Genomic DNA, 18,081 nt, shown 5'->3' on the forward strand with positions numbered 1-18,081 from the left:
AGTTAAATAAAATATATTCCTTTGTTGTAGGGAAAATTAGCTTTCTGCAAAAATAACCATAGAGCCTCCACCAGCGAAATATGCATATAGTTATAGCTGCTACTTGTTCATTGCTCTACAGTGTTATTTTGCTAACATATTCCATGTGATGACCCGTTTCGGGCTGCAACGTATTATGTTGCAGACTTTTCAGACGAAGAGTAAGGTGTGCTAGGTCATTGTTTTGCACTCAGCTATGTCGTTGGAGTTGATGGATTCATTCTACCTTCGAAGCCTTCCGCTGTTATCTTCATTAGATGGCCTTCAACCATATTATTGTAATAAGTCCTCTCTTTCGAGATATTCGATGTAATAAGTGTGTGATTGAACTCTGTTATAAATCCTTCAAGTACTGTGTGTGTCAGCATTACCGATCCAGGGATGACACTAATACACAGAGATTTGACCGTTTGAGGTCGGATCGCTACACCCTATTATTAATAATCCATTTACTAATCTAATTGACATTCATATTGAGCACATAATATATTCCATTTCCATATTAAGGAAGCAGGATTTCATAATTGAAATACATCGGAGTACAACATGATATAGCTTCAGCACTCAGCTACCCCATTACACAACCGCACCAGTAGCAAGTTTCACATGCAACATCTAGAACCTTTCGAAATTAGCATCATAGACGGTACATAGAGAGATGCATCTCATCTGGAAAACTGCTAAAGCGGAAGGCGAATATTGAGCCTTCATTCATGTTGAAGGTATTTGCAACTTTAGAACAGTGCCTGTGGATGATTGACCGTCCATCCTTCGACCTCTTAAGGAACACTTCAATATTGAACCGTGGGTGTTGTATGAAAACTTTCCTCGCCTCCTGACCACAGAGGTGGTTTGAGAGGTAATCATCAGTGAACACTGAAAGAAATGATGTGCGTAAAAATCTTCTCTATATTGGAAACGGGGCAAAGGAATAAAAAAGGCAAGGTATAATAGTTAGTACCATCTTGTAATCCTTAGTGCTTCCCATTGTTTCCCTGCAACACATATAAGGTAGTTAGTCATCGGGTTAAGTAAGGATCCACATGCTATCGGTAAAAAATGTTGATGAAAAATAAGCACATTGCAGATTCATCAGATTAATTCAAGCCACATGGAAAACCCATTTATCCAAACCCATATATGTTTCTCATGTATTAAGTGTAGCCAAATTCGATTTATTCCTGATATGGTATACAATAACATAATGCAACCACAACAATTGAACATCGCATTGCAGAATTGAACCAAGCAGTTAACTAAACACCACAACAAATGAACCAAATGTTAACTGGGCACCACATTGCACAATATAACATACTCCTAAGAGAAGATCAGACAATTAACCAAACCAAGCATGCTTAACAACTTGGAAATATAGGAATTGTATTTTTTTTCTCATGTATTTAGTACAGCCAAATTCGATTTATTCCTCACATGGTATACAATAACAGAATGCAGCCACAACAATTGAACATCGCATTGCAGAATTGAACCAAGCAGTTAACTAAACACCACAGCAAGTGAACCAAGCCACAACAAATGAACCAAGCAATTAACTAAACACCAATTGAACAATATAACATACTCGTAGTAGAAGATCAGACAGCTAACCAAACCAAGCATGCTTAACAACTTGGAAATATTGCACCCTGAAGAATTGAACATCACATTTGCAGAATTGAACCAAGCAGTTAATTGAACACCACATTGCACGACATATAGAACATATACACTATAGTAGAATATTGCATGGTAAAAGTAGATAGCAAAATTCACTAGAATTTGTTAAGGAAAGGCAGTATCTAGCAAACTGAACATGGGTCCTTATAGTGAGCTAATAAGACAATCTACTCCTCATTGTCGGAGATATCGATGACGATTGGCTCCTCGGACATGGAAGAGGGTGAGGCCTCTGCATCGTGGGTGCCCATGTTGTACTGGTGAGTTGCCTGAGCCACTCCGGGCACCAACCTACTGGCTCTCGAGATGAGGTAAGCACGTGCACGCTGAGAAAACACCTCGTAGTCTTTGTTAAAGGCACCGATGGTGGCCTCGAGAAAATGCCATGAACTGTTGTTTAAAGCAGCCAACCGCGTCGCGGCGTCGGCATGCGAGGCGTCAACGGTGGCCTCGACGGCGAGGTGCTCCTCCAAGATCTGGGGGTCGACATGAATGATAGCCATCGCGACCTCGTCCGCGTGTGCGACCGCGATTTGCTTCTCCGCTACCAAATGCTCCTTGAGGTCCTGGCTATACTGTGTGCACCATGGCTTAGGCCGGCGCTTATTTGGTGGAGGGGTCGGTGATTTGGGTGGAAGGTGTCGCGTTCGCGCCGGCAGTCGGGGCATGTGGGATCTGAAAGGAGGAGGAGGATGGGGGTCGGGTGTGGATTACCTGCCTGGATAGGCGAGGCCGAGCAGCGTGAAGGAGGGTTGCCAGCGAGCAGCCGGCAGCGCTGCAAGCAAGGAGTGAAGGTTTCAACTTGGAAAGGAAGGCGAAAACAGGGGAAATGTGGCTTTTGGTAAGGGGGAGGGGCAGGGGGCGGGGAGGTAGATATTTCCGCGGAAGCCGAAAATTTGGAATCGCTTCAGCCAAAAAACTGGCACGCAAAGTGTCATCAGACATGGTCCCTTATTCAGAGCAGGCTGTGGAGTATAGCCATCACACCTTCTCGCGTAAGCCGTATGCATACTATACTCCAATGGTGCTCCAAGATATTTTGTGCTGCATCTCACATGGTTGGTTATAATGAACTGTGTGGGATCTACTTGATTTTTCGTCTTGATTTGAATTATGTAATGGGTCACAGCAGCCATGGACGGTGTTTGAATTGCTAGACCTTTTATCTGCAGTGATCATAAAAGAATTGGAATTATTCAGGGTTCGTTTGGACATTTTTATGCATCAAGTGAGTTTTCAATGCATTTATCTGCATAATCCAAATTTGAACTACATGCACATGCTCCAGTGCATATAAATTGGTTGAAAATTAAATCTTTGTCCTTGGGTGCATTCTTAGGTCCCATGCAAGAAATGGGAATGAATTTCAAACACCAGGGCACCGTTGATTGCCGGAAAAACATTGAGATGCCTGGTTTTTAAATTCTAGTAATCTAAAAGTTGTATGAAATTCATGAAACTTGGCATGCTATCATGGAGCGGCATCAACATGTAGTGGTAAATTTTTTGTCCCATTTGGGGCAGGTTTGGGTATATGCTTCTCACAAACCAGAGCTTCTCACAACAAGCATGATGGTTTCGGTAGGGAACGCCCCACCTTTGGGGATGAAACGATATCCATTGCCTCTTATTGCTTTCAAATTTTTTCTCATGTCAACATAGAACAACAGGAGTGTTGTGTTATTTTTTGTGTTTTTTCGGGGTTCGTTTGGACATTTTTATGCATTAAATGAGTTTTCAATGCATTTATGTGCATAATTCAAATTTGAACTACATGCACATGCTCCAGTGCATATAAATTGGTTAAAAATCATATCTTTGTCCTTGGGTGCATGCTTAGGTCCCATGCAAGAAATGGGAATGAATTTCAAACACCAGGGCACCTTTGATTGCTGGCAATACATTGAGATGACTGGTTTTAAAATTTTAGTAAATCCAAAACTCGTCTGAAATTCGTGAAACTTGGCATGCTATCATGGAGCGGCATCGACATGCCGTGGTAAATTTTTTGTCCCATTTGGGGCAGGTTTGGGTATATGCTTCTCACAATCCAGAACTTCTCACAACAAGCATGATGGTTTCAGATAGAACACCTGTATGCAAAGTGAGAGCAGGATTTGTGCATCTCTTGAACACAAACGGTTCTTTTGGATGACACGTGTGAACCACTTACAAACAATTTGATGCGATTTGCATTTGTCATATTGGGTATGTTGCCATTTGTCAAACTAGAAAGGTTGACATTTGTTGATCTAGTAACATTGCCATTTGCCAACCTTGTAACACTGTGATTTGTCAAAATATGAAGCTAAAAATCACTAGCAGTATCTAATTTTTGCAACTAAGATTCAGTAATTAAGCATAGATGGAGGTGAGGAGGCGTGTTCAGCTAGGCGTGCAGTGGGCGGCATAGTACTATTCGATTTGATAGCGGGCGGTGCAGTTCCCGATACGGCTTTAATGTAGACAAGGGAGAGGTAGTTGTTCCCGAAATGTTAAACGGCCAATGATGCATCCTCCTTCAATTAGCATCGTGTGAATGCATGAGGGAAGTAACAGGAGGACTGGGAAAAGAGGCAGCACGATGTGAATGCAACGCAGTTTGCACTCATATAAAGGCGCCCCTCCATTCCAATGCATCTACCACATCGTACGCACCTAAGAATTTGCCTAAGTGCCTACACTAATAAGCGCAAAAGTGCCCACTCCAAACCCATGGTGGCGATGCGCGCGAGCAGCCAGCGGCTGTGCCAGATGGTCCATGACGTCGGCCTGCTCACATCCGTTAGGCGCCGTGGCGCGCTCTGCTCGCGTCCGTCTGCGCGCTCGGCTTGTGGATAGCTTTTCCTTGTGTGTTCAACTTCTATATGGTTGCTCGCCGTTGAGGCGACCGCGGAGCGCTCTGCTCGCGTCCCTCCGTGCACGCTCTGCCAACGGTTGGACGTGCGCACGATCACGTCGGGCCCCCGTATGCATGCGGTTGCGCCGCGCGCGTTGCTACGTGATGCAGTTACGTGCGGCACGATGGAGTTACGCGCTGCAAATTAGAACTGCAATTAGGGTCTGCCGATATTCCTGGCCGTCCGGCTTCCCCTTTAATTCCTGCGGCCATTATAACCTTAGTCTCTTCAACCTTTCGATCGCGCCCCACAACACAACAAGCACACTCATGACGACACATAGAGAGGGGATGTCCAGCGGCGCTCCATTGGAGTTCGGCGAGCATGGAGTGGAGACCCACATGAGGGAGACGGATCTCTCGGTGGTGTACACCATCGACCTGGCCGTGGTGGAGGACTACATCAACAACGTTGAGCAGTTGCTTGCTGGAGACAAGTACAAGGTGGTCGGCATCGACCTCCAGTACACCGCCGGTCGTCCCGGCATAGATTATAAGGTTGTCGTCGCCCAGTTTTGCGTGCGCCATCATGTCCTCATCTACCACTACTGCATGGCCACAGAGCCTTGCGACTGTTTCAACAGGTTTGTTAACAGCATCGACTACAAGTTGGCCACGGTGGAAACCAAACACGATGTAGATGCGCTCAATGTTATGGGCTTGGCCTACAAGAACCTTGTCGAAATCTGTGACCACTATAGGGTCTGGGGCAGCACGAAGAAGGACTCCCTGGTCGAACTCGCCTCGGCCATCATCGACCCCTACTACGAACAGATGAAGCAGGATGCCCAGAGAACAAGCCCCCTATCCTGGCACAGGGCCTAGATGCGGCAACTGGATGAACCTCACCTCAGGTTCGCGGCCAAGAGCATGTACACATGCTACGAGATGCACAGGGGGATCATTGACATGAGGAAGTGCCTCGTTACCCAAATCGACGAGCCCGGATCGAGCCACAAGTAGAGCAAGCGTCACAAGAAGTAGATGATGATCAGATGATCTTTTATACTAGTTAATCATGCATGTAATATATAGTTTACTTTACTGGTGTGTGGAAATGCCATGTGTGTAGTAGCCACCTATATAATTATGCATGTAATAGTTTACTTTCGTGTGTGCAAATGCCATGGTTGTAGTAGCCACCTATGTAAGTGGATGTTTAGTTTGGTTTTGCAAGCATGTCCTTATAAGTGTGTGTGTGTGTGTCTATATATATGTTGTTGTTCTGTATGCAATCCCATTGCACAACACACATGTCTTATTAGTAGCAATCGTCTGTGTTATTATCGGCATTCACACACATTTCTGATTACAAACCTGTTTGCCGCGTATCACACACATCTTGTTCATTTGAACCATTTCTGTTCTCACGTCTCAACGCAAACAGTTCATCCGAATGAACCGCATGCCGTATATCGCACACACCTTTGATCTGGCTGACCGTTTCCATTGTGTTGCCTAATCACAAACAGTTCATCCGAGTGAACCATATGCTGTACATCGCACACACCTTCATATGGCTGCCCGTTTCTTTTGTTCCTCCTCATCGCAAACAGTTAATTGAGATAAACCGTATGCCCTGCACCGCACACACAACTAAATCTGAACCGTGTTTGATGCATCCTCCATGGCAAACATTTTGCATCTTTTTTGACGATTTTTTTACACCACCATATGCAATTATGGCATCGCACACAGTTTCTTCGAAGGGTCTCTGATCGTAGTGTCGCATTAGCAGCATCTTGCAGTAGTGCTACAAGAATAAAGTTGCATAGTAGACATAATGGTGCAAGTATTCCTATGTCATAAACATGAGAGTAGTTAAAATGGTCATAGATTGATTGGTATTAGTACTACATATTCATGGTTTCGAGTTCCTTGTTCCGAGTAAAATATGGTTTAGATTCTCACCAGAGGAGACACAATTTGATTTAAAGCCTTGCATGTTATAAACCCCTGGGTTTTGATGCTTTGGTTAATCTGATGAAACAATGTTTTTCCACGGAAATAATCAAACCATGTTCAATTGTTATACATAACTAGATACTCCCCCTCACCACCACCCAGACCTTCATCTTTTTTTATGAATACACACATTCATCTTTTTAATAGGTCCATCTTTAGAATTTGTTGTACCAATGTAGAGCTTTTCAAAATCATGGATTCAATCTGACCTATGGATGTGTCTTTACCCTCTAGGGAAAATATCCTACTTTCCTCCTTAATTATGTATGCAAGTCATTTATTAGCAAGAAATCAAGCATAACGGTCAATATCAAACGGGCGAGAGGACAACTTCTCAATGAGAAAGTATATCTATGAGCTTAGAAATCGAAATTGACCAGAAGAACAGCCTAATATAATGAGGGGGTAAGGGGTGTGGAGTAATTAACACATTGTAATGGCATAAAAAGCTAAAACTAAATCCTTTTTTTCACCGCAAGCCAAGCTAACCGCCTGATAATATGGAATTTTTTTTACCTCCAGAAGTAAATATATGATGTTGATCTATAAGGTAATAATAATAATAATAATAATAATAATAATAATAATAAATCTAATGTTGTCTGCCTTGACTACAATTATATTCACACAAAAATAAATACATGTAAGATGAAAATATCATGTTTTCATAAGATCATCTGAAAGGCGTGCTCTTCCTCGCCCTCTGGATGCCTCTTGTGCAACCAAAGTGGAGAAACTGTCGACCACATCATGGTTCAATGCCCTTCCGCCCATGAAGTCTGGTTCGATCTGCTACGGAGGCGAGGTCTGTCGTCGCTCACCCAAACTATTGATGATTCGGCTTGTGGGTGGTGGCGTGCCTATGAGGTGAGGATTCCAGGTGTTTGGCAAAAGAATACCATGGCAATCCTCATCGTTGGGTCTAGGAAGCTATAGCTGGAGCGCAATGCTCAAGTATTCGAAGGGATGGCGCTTAGGAACTTATCCTTGGAGGAATTGTTGTTGTGGGAGACGGCAAGGCGGTCAATAGACAAGGTTAAAGAGTAGATTTATTCCTTGGCAACATCGGTCTTGTTAGTACCACCTCCATTTCGAAATAATTGAAGTTTGATCTGATTTGTTCTAATTCAAACTTTATTAAATTGATCAAGTTTATATGAAAATATATCAACACCTACATCACTGTAGCGACCCGACCTCAGATGGTCAAGTCTCTGTGCTTCAGTGTCATCCCTGGATCGGTAATGCTGACACACACAGTACTCGAAGGATTTATAACAGAGTAGCAATCACACACTTATTACATCGAATGTCTCCGAAGAGAACTTATTACACGAATATGGCTTAAGGCCATCTAATGCGATAACAGCGGAAGGCTCGGAAGATAAGGTGAGTCCATCAACTCCAACGGCATAGCTGAGCTGCACGGCAACGACCTAACGAACCTTACTCCTCGTCTGAAAAGTCTGCAACATAATACGTTGCAGCCCGAAAACGGGTCAACACATGGAATATGCTGGCAATATAACACAGTAGAGCAGAAATGGAATAATGCTATCACTACATGCATATTTGGCTGGTGGAAAGCTCTATGGTTATAGTTTTGCGAAAAGCTAATTTTTTCCTACAACAAAGGAATAGATTTTAATTTAACTATCATGGTGGTTGAAACATCATTGAGAAGGTAACCCCAACTCAATCCCAATTAAAGTGATTAACAACCCAACAGTATTAATTAACACATGGTGAGATACATGTGATAACCCAAGTACTAGATACTCAAGAATTGTCCATAACCGGGGACACGGCTAACCATGATTAGATTGTACACTCTGCAGAGGTTTGCACACTTTTCCCCACAAGACTCGATCGCCTCCGTTGGATTTCTCGCACTACCTGGCGTTTGAGAAACGGATGACCGAGACACAGTCTTTCGGAAACGTTAACTCTCTACTCCGGGTAGACCATACCGAACCTACAAAAAACCCACTACCTGCTGATCTACCTCTTCAAGAGCTTCACATAACTACTCAACTATGCTAGAGCCCATAATAGCTTGTGGCTGCACACAGAAGTTTCTAGCATGAATCATCTCAGTTCCCTTTGAGCCTGGGTGGCGGTCCATAGGAAGATCACACGGGTACCCCGGGATTTCCAAAAAAAACAGACAACACTGGGTTCCCCAGGTGCCTCAATCCACCCAGTTGTTTGATTAAGTTGCCACCTTAAGTTGAACCATTAATTAACAATCTCACATCTGACATGAATTTCACTCAAACCCAAACCACGTCTACGAGCATAGCATAGCAATATAAGCAATACGTAGAAGTAACTCCCAAGGGTTTGAATATAACAGGGCAATAGGTTCTACCTCAGCAACTACTTCCCAACCCCCAAGTTAATGATATCCTAATCATGCAATGTTTGAGGATTGGAACTAATGCATAAAAACTGGGTAATAATGGGATATGATCAAAGTGTTACTTGCCTTGCTGACGATCCGCGAATCCTAGAGACTCGTAGTAACACGCTTCACACTTTGGGAATTCTATCGCAAACAAACAATAACATACATAAGTAACAAGCAACGATGCACAAACAAAACTCAAACAAGAGAGGTTGACCAGAAAGTTCAACTTAAGAACTCCGGTACGCAAAAAGAATCAAATCAAACGGAGCAACGAAAGTCAAACGGCGAAAGAAAGAAGCTTCGTTTACTAATCTGAAACTAGGCCAAATTTTATAGTAACAAAAACTTGTTTGAGTTGATTAAACAGAAAGAGGGTTTCCAGACGAAACTCCAGGCGCTTGAAATTAAGATCGGATCCGAAATCGCGATCAGAAAAATCGCGGAATAAAACCGAGAAAAAGAAAAACGACGAACAGATTAACGAACGAACGTTCGTTATCTGGATCTAAACAAAGAACGCGTTCGCTAAAACGAACGAATGAGCGAACGCTCACTAAATAAATAAACCGGAGAAAAAAAACCGATCTATTAAAAAAAATGAAAACTAGGGTTCTAAAAAAAACCCGAACTATTTTTCTTCAGAAAACCGGGGCGGTGCGGCGGCTACCTTGGCTCGGCTCCGGCGGGGCTCCGGTGCGGCGACGGGGCGGCGTGGGGTGGCGTGGCTGCGGTGGCGGCGACGTGGGGCGGCGGCGGCTCCTGGCGGTGGCGCGGGCGGCTGCATGCGGCGGGGCGAGGGGCTGCGGGCGGCGGCGACTTGGGCTCCAGGGGGGAGGCGGCGGCGGTATTTAAAGGGGAGGGGGGCGGCGGCTGCTTGGGGGAGGGGGCAAGGCAGCGGCGGCGGCGGGGAGTCCGGCTCGGACTTGGAGTCCGGGTCGGCGGCGGCGGTGCGCGCGCGCGAGGCGGTGTCGGTTCGGGCCGGCCTGGCTCGGCTGGGCCTTAGGCCCAGTCGGGCGCGAGATATTTTTTTTAAATAATTCCGCCGACAGAAGAAAAATCCTAGAAAAATAAATAAAAACCTAAAAATGCCAAAACAAATTTTCACCGGATAAATAAAATATTTAGGACGTATTGAACATTTTCTTGGCCCTAAAATGCAATTTTGAAAACGTGCAATTTTTCTAATGCAAATAAAATCCGAAAAAACCAAATAAAATCCAATAAATGGTTTTAATATTTTTCCTCCAATATTTCAATTATTTCGGAGAAGTCATATTATCTCCACTCATTTGATTTATTATGAAATATTTCAGAGAGAAAAATTATTAAAATCAAAATCCTCGTTTCATTATTTGATAAAAATCAAATAGGAAAACAGGAAAATCCCCAACTCTCTCTGTGGGTCCTTGAGTTGCTTAGGATTACGAGGATTGCGGAACTGGAATGCAATAAGTCATGATATGCATGGGTGATCTATGTATAACATTCCAAATTAAAAATTTAGGATGTTACAATCACCAAATTTACTTCATTAGATTCATTACGGAACATATTTTGATATCATATATACTTGATATTGTAGAGCTTTGCAGATTATTCTATAAATTTGGTCAAACTTTAACAAACTTGACTTAGGATAAAACTTCAATTATTTGTAGCTGACCCAACGCCTGTAATTAACTCTTTTCCATAGACCGTGTTGGTTCTAAAGCGTCATCTATGGAGGACAGGGAAGAGGAGGAGAATCTACGGAGGGCACAACATGCATGTGACCATGGTTTAGATTCTGCAGCCAAGTGTGTGCGTGCTCAAGTTAGTTGTCAAAGCACAAAATGTAGGCTAAACTGTTCACCGGAGAAGGCTGAGTTTTTTAGCTTATGAAGGCTAAGTTATATGGAGTAGTTCTAGGCACTATCTATTTTAGTGACCCCGCAGCAAGCGCAGAGTTAGACCAGCCTACCTAATTACCAGCATGACACAACCAACGTAACCGACCATGCATAGGCATGGTAGCTCAGCCGTGAAAAGGAACCGTGAAATTAAACCTCCTAGTCAAAGCTATATTTAGGATCCATGCAAATGTTTGACCAGCGATGATCCCTCACATTGGCTCTGGTTCACTAGAATATCATAGCAGGATTACTACGGGCGCAAATAAAAGTGAATTTCCGCTTATACCATATGATTGGTAATTAAATTAACTACTGGTGTTCATTTATTTATTTACGGGCAGGTTGCATCCGCATCCGCGCCCTAAACCTGAAAGTCAGAAACGACTCTACGTGCAACCCGCAAGGGCCGGGTCAGGCCGACACGGACATGGATCCGGTCAAGGACGGGGACGGACGGCCCGGGGCGCCTCCACGCACTATATTATGTTTTCATCATATCGAGCTTGCAAAATGTTCATAACGTCTGCATCTGCTCCTGCAACAGGTTTGTCACCTAGCGGTGCATCAAGAACATAATTCTTCTGTGCAGCAATAAGGATAATCCTTAGATCACTGACCCAGTCCGCATTATTGCTACTATATATCATCTTCAACTTAGTTTTCTCTAGGAACATATCAATAATATATAGGAGCTATATGACGAGCTATTGATCTACAACATAGATATGCACAACTATCAAGACTAAGTTTATGATAAATTAAGTTCAATTAATCAAATTATTAATGAACCCCCACTTAAATAAACATCCATCAAGTTTATCTAAGTGATACATGATCCAAATCAACTAACCCATGTCCGATCATCACGTGAGATGGGATAGTCATCAATGGTGAACATATCTATGTTGATCATATCTACTATATGACTCATGTTTCACCTTTCGGTCTCCAGTGTTCCCAGACCATGTTTGTACATGCTAGGCTCGTCAAGTTTAACCCAAGTATTCTGCATGTGCAAAACTGGCTTACACCCGTTGTATGTGAACGTAGAGTCTATCACACCCGATCATCACGTGGTGTCTTGAAACGATGAACTGTAGCAATGGTGCATACTCAGGGAGAACACTTTTATCTTGAAATTAACTGAAGGGATCATCTTATAATGTTACTGCTGTTCTAATCAAAATAAGATGTATAAAAGATAAACATCACATGCAATCAAAATATGTGACATGATATGGCCATCATCATCTTGTGCTTTTGATCTCCATCTCTAAAGCATCGTCGTGATCTCCATCGTCACCAGCTCGATACTTTGATCTCCATCGTAGCGTCGTGGTTGTGTCGCCAACTATTGCTTCTACAACTATTGCTAACGCATAGCGATAAAGTAAAGCAATTACATGGCGTTTGCATTTCAAATAATAAAGAGACAACCATAAGGCTCCTGCCGGTTGCCGATAATTTAAAAAACATGATCATCTCATACAATAACGTATATCACATCATGTCTTGACCACATCACATCACAACATGCCCTGCAAAAACAAGTTAGACATCCTCTACTTTGTTATTGCAAGCTTTACGTGGCTGCTACGAGCTTCTACCAAGGACCGTTCTTACCTACGCAAAAACCACGATGGTCTTTCATCAAATTTTCTGTTTTAACCTTCTTCAAGGACCAGCCATAGTCAAGTTCAATTCAACTAAAGTAGGAGAAATAGACACCCGCCAGCCACCTTTATGCAAAACTAGTTGCATGTCAGTCGGTGGAACCGGTCTCATGTACGTGGAAATGTAAGCTTGGTCCGGGTAGCTTCATCCAACAATGTCGTCAAATCAAAGTAAGACATTGGTGGTAAGTAGTATGACTATCACCGCCCACAACTGTTTGTGTTCTACTCGTGCATATCATCTACGCATAGACCTGGCTCGGATGCCACTGTTGGGAAACGTTGTATGGAAAACAAAATTGTTTCTACGCACACGCAAGATCTATCCATGGAGATGCATAGCAACGAACGGGAGAGTGTGTCTATGTACCCTCATAGACCATAAGCGGAAGCGCTTAACAACGCGGTTGATGTAGTCGAACTTCTTCGTGCTCCAACCGATCAAGTACCGAACGTACAACACCTCCGTGTTCTGCACACGTTCAGCTCAGTGACGTCCTCCGCCTTATTGATCCAGCAAGATGGCGAGGTAGTAGATGAGTACCAACAACACGACGGCATACTGACGGTGATGGTGATGTGATGTCCGCAGGGCTTCGCCTAAACACTACGATGATATGACCCAGGGAGTAAACGGTGGACGGGGGCGCCGCACACGGCTAGGACAATGTTGTGTTCCTTGTGTGGTGCCCCCTCCCCGCATATATATAGGTGGGAGGGGGGAGGAGGCAGCCTAGGGCAGCCAGGGCGCGCCCCAAGGGGCTGGCCGCCGGCCCTAGGGCTCCTGCCCTCCCGCACCCCCCTTTCCTTGTGTGAAGAAGGGGAAGGAAAAGAGGGGGCAGAGGGAAGGAAGGGGAAGTCCTACTCCACACTTTCCTTTCCCTCCCCTCTTTCATTCTCCTCCTCATAGGGCCATCCTCTATAGGGGCGCACCAGCCCCTTGTGGGCTAGTGTGTTCCCTCTCTTGGCCCATAAGGCCCATATCTTTGTCGGGGTGCCCGAAACTCCTTTTCGGTGACCTGATAAGTACCCGGTACCCTTTGAAACACTTCCGGTGTCCGAACACCATCATCCTATATATATATATATATCAATATTTACCTCTCGACTATTTCGAGACTCCTCATCATGTTCGTGATCTCATCCGGGGCTCCGAACAACATTCGGTCACCAAATCACATAACTCACATAACACTATATCGTCGACGAACGTTAAGCACGTGGACCCTATGGGTCGAGAACTATGTAGACATGACCGAGACACCTCTCCAGTTAATAACCAATAGCGGAACCTGGATGTCCATATTGGCTCCTACATATTCTACGAAGATATTTATCGGTCGAACTGTTATGACAACATACGTAATTCCCTTTGTCCATCGGTATGTTACTTGCCCGAGATTCGATCGTCGGTATCTCTATACCTAGTTCAATCTCGTTACCGGCAAGTCTCTTTACTCGTTCCATAATACATCACCTCGTGACTAACTCCTTGGTCATTTGCTTGCAGGCTTTATGATGTGTATTACCGAGAGGGCCTAGAGATACCTCTCCGATACTTGGATTGACAAATCCCAATCTCGATCTATGCCAGCTCAACAAACACCTTCGGAGATACTTGTAGAGCATCTTTATGATCACCTAGTTACGATGTGACATTTGATATGACACAAGGTATTCCTCCGGTATCCGTGATTTGCATAATCTCATAGTCGAAGGAATATGTATTTGACATGAAGAAAACAATAGCAATAAACTGAATGATCATTATGCTAAGCTAACACATGGGTCTTGTCCATCACATCATTCTCCTAATGATGTGATCCTGTTATCAAATGGCAACACATGTCTATGGTTAGGAAACCTTAACCATCTTTGATCAATGAGCTAGTCTAGTAGAGGCTTACTAGGGACACGTTATTTGTTTATGTATTCACACATGTATTTAAGTTTCCGGTCAATACAATTCTAGCGTGAATAATAAAACTTTATCGTGATTTAGGAAATATAATAATAACCATTTTATTATTGCCTCTAGGGCATATTTCCATCATTGGTAACTGAGTTAACTTCCGGTAGACTCCAGACATCAGACATGACACACCATAATGACTTCGCCCTTGGACATCTGCAAAAGACATGGAAATAATCCTCCCATTCCACTCCACATAAAGGCAGAGACCAGACACCTCGATATGTTCCTGAAATTTATTCGCCCAAGTGGCCAACAAGTTGGAAGCTAGTCACCAAGCAAATATGCATACCTTTGCAGGAACAGGGCACCCCCATATTGTCCTCCACATAGCACGTTGACCATCTGGTGCCCTACTTGTAGCACAACAGGAATCTCGGTTATGATCCTCCAACGCCAACTGTCGGTGTCAAAACCAGCGGATCTCGGGTAGGGGGTCCCGAACTATGCGTCTAAGGCGGATGGTAACAGGAGGCAGGGGACACGATGTTTTACCCAGGTTCGGGCCCTCTTGATGGAGGTAAAACCCTATGTCCTGCTTGATTTATTCTTGATGATATGGGTATTACAATAGTTGATCTACCACGAGATCGGAGAGGCTAAACCCTAGAAGCTAGCCTATGGTATGATTGTATGTTGTCCTACGGACTAAAACCCTCTGGTTTATATAGACACCGGAGGGGGCTAGGGCTACACAAGGTCGGTTACAAAGGAGGAGATATCCATATCTGTACTGCCTAGCTTGCCTTCCACGCCAAGTAGAGTCCTATCCGGACACGGGACGAAGTCTTCAATCTTCTATCTTCATAGTCCAACAGTCCGGCCAAAGGATATAGTACGGCTGTCCGGATACCCCCTAATCCAGGACTCCCTCAGTAACCCCAGAACCAGGCTTCAATGACGACGAGTCCGGCGCGCAGTGTTGTCTTCGGCATTGCAAGGCGGGTTCTTCTCCATATTTCGAACGTTTGTAAAGCAGCGTCCGGTCCCATAAATGTTCAGACCTCTTGGCTTCTGTGCCCAATAAGGGCTATCTCCCACGTGTCGAATGAATACGAGGCGCCAGGGCGTTTTTACATTCGCCCCTAGCCAGATAAATAAATAGTCTATTAAAGGGATGGGGATTCTTAGATCTAATCCATACCATCCTCCCCCAGCGAGAATCCATCAGAGCGCGTTTTGGAAAGATCCATTCCAGCATGGCCGACCTCCGCAGCTCCTCCTCCCGCCCCCATAGCCCTAAGCTCGGTGATTGGGAGAGGTGTTCAGTCCCACACAGTCGATTAGTCGAACTAAAGACTAAGGGATTTCTCCCTCCGGTGTATATGGTGCCCGTTCGAGCCGGGCTTGCCACCTACAATGGCGGGGAGCAAGCGGAGAGCTTTCCCTGTCCCTCTATGGGGGAGCGGGTCTGCCTTGTTCCTTATTTATTAAGGGGACTCGGATTTCCAATTCACCCATTCCTCCGCGGGCTCCTGGAGTTCTACGGCCTCCATTTACACAATTTCACCCCTGCCTCCATTCTACATATCGCCGGCTATGTTGCTCTCTGCGAGTTGTTCCTGGGCTGCGAGACTCACTTCGAGCTGTGGAAAAGGCTATTTTGCCTCGTCCCTCGCACATAGAGGGGGTCACTTTATCAAGTGGGCGGAGCCGAAATATGGCGCATCGCCGGTATCGGATACCTGTCCGGTACCCTGAAGAAGTCGTCCGAAGACTGGCCTTCGGAATGGTTTTATACGGAGGACGTTCCCCTTCCGGACCCTGTTCGGCGGGGTCTTCCTGAGTTCAGCAATGCTCCTCTGAAGAAACGCCGAAGTTGGCGCCCACGGAGCCCCCGGGTGGAAGACAATGGAGAAGTCCTCTATCTGATGAACCGGATTAAAGCACTGGCTCAATCAGGATTGACAGTAATCGAAGTTATGTCGATTTGCATAATGCGGGGAGTGCAACCACTTCAATATCGTGGGCACCCCTTGTGGTGTTTTAACGGGGCGGATGATGCCACCCGCTGCGGGCGTAAGGGTCCGGACAATGCTGCCGCTTTAGCAAAAATTTTGTCCGAATTGTTCAAGGGAGAGGAAGAGGAGTTCATCCGCCTCAAGCCATGGGATGGATTCTCCATGTACAATCCTCCAAGATGGGTAAGTTATATCTCCTTACTCCCATTTTTCCCGCATTCTTTGTCGTAAGTATTCATCTTGCCACTTTGCGGTAGGAACTGCGAAAAGCCATAAAGGAGGTCAGCAGCCCTTCTCCACAACCAGAGGACCCTGGCCGGGCCCTCGACTCCGGACTTGAAGAAGATCCAGTTATATTCGTGGAGCTGATAGACCGGAAATTCTATCAGTTAAGCTGCGATGATGCCATGGTGGCCATTACGGCCGACTATCCCGGACTGCTTCCGGCATCGCACGTAAGAAAAACCAAAAATCCCAACTCCAAAAACTAGAATCCCCTTTTAGACACTTCACCTACCATATACATATGGCGTTTTTACAGGGAAGGCATTCGGGACGCCCTGTCGAACCCGCCACAACTCGCCAACAAGAGGCACCGAGGCCGGGTAGGCCAAAAAGGAAGGCGGTCAGGATGGAGACACCGGCGCAAAGGTATAACAAAAACCCCGCTCTGTGGTTGTCGTCTTTCTTGAAATGTAATGACGCCCGTGTTTCTTTAATAGAAAAAACGCTCGCCGGAATATGTCCGGCGATGTTGCTAATCACGCTTCCACCAGTCGGGCGCCAGGACCGGACATAGAGGCGGAAGCCGATACGGGTTGGGCGCAGGATAATCCTCCTACATAGGATGCGGATAGATTATCCGCCACAAATTCAGAAGTGGAAAGCGCCATGAATCAGAGGCGCCGCCGGGCCGTACTCCGCGACGCTTGTTTCTCACCAGAGGCATTTGATGCCTTCAATTCTGGAGAGGCGTACCTTTATGCTGCTCAAGATGGTCTAGCCAGAGCCACGGATCAGTATGTAAAGGATGTACGGGTAAGTAAATCTGACGATTTATATGTATCACTAGCCCCTGAGACTTAAAACAGTTAGCAGAACTGATTTAAGGATCATCTTGATTGTGCAGGTTCTTACAAAGAAGAATACTAGGCTGTCACAGGAGCTGGAGGAATGCAAGACCCAACTGCGGGCCGTTGTTGCCGCATTGAAGGAACCTAAAAAGTCTCCCGCTGGTAACATTTACTTTAAAGAATGATGGTTACCATATAGTGTGCGGCGTGGCTGCTGGTCTAACAATAGATGTTGCAGAGGAATCCGGAGAAAATCCGGAGGACCAGCATGTCGTGCGACAGCTGGAGGCTGGCAAACACGTGCTGACTGAGGTTAGGCGGGAGAAAAACAATCTCCAAGACGCCAATATCAAGCTGAGCGTGGAACTAAAAGACGTTCGAGCCCAGCTTGCAGACTCCGAGAAGGAGAATAAGTGGCTTCGGCGCGACATTTTCAGTAAGTGCTTGAACGAATCCTTTTGAAGGAGTTCGGCGAAGAAGCCGACTAACAGCGTTATGTCTGTAGGTATGCTGATGG

The sequence above is a fragment of the Triticum urartu genome, chromosome 5A (genome assembly GCF_056163025.1).
Source record: "Triticum urartu cultivar PI428250 chromosome 5A, HENAU_Tu73, whole genome shotgun sequence".
NCBI classification, from domain to species: domain Eukaryota; kingdom Viridiplantae; phylum Streptophyta; class Magnoliopsida; order Poales; family Poaceae; genus Triticum; species Triticum urartu.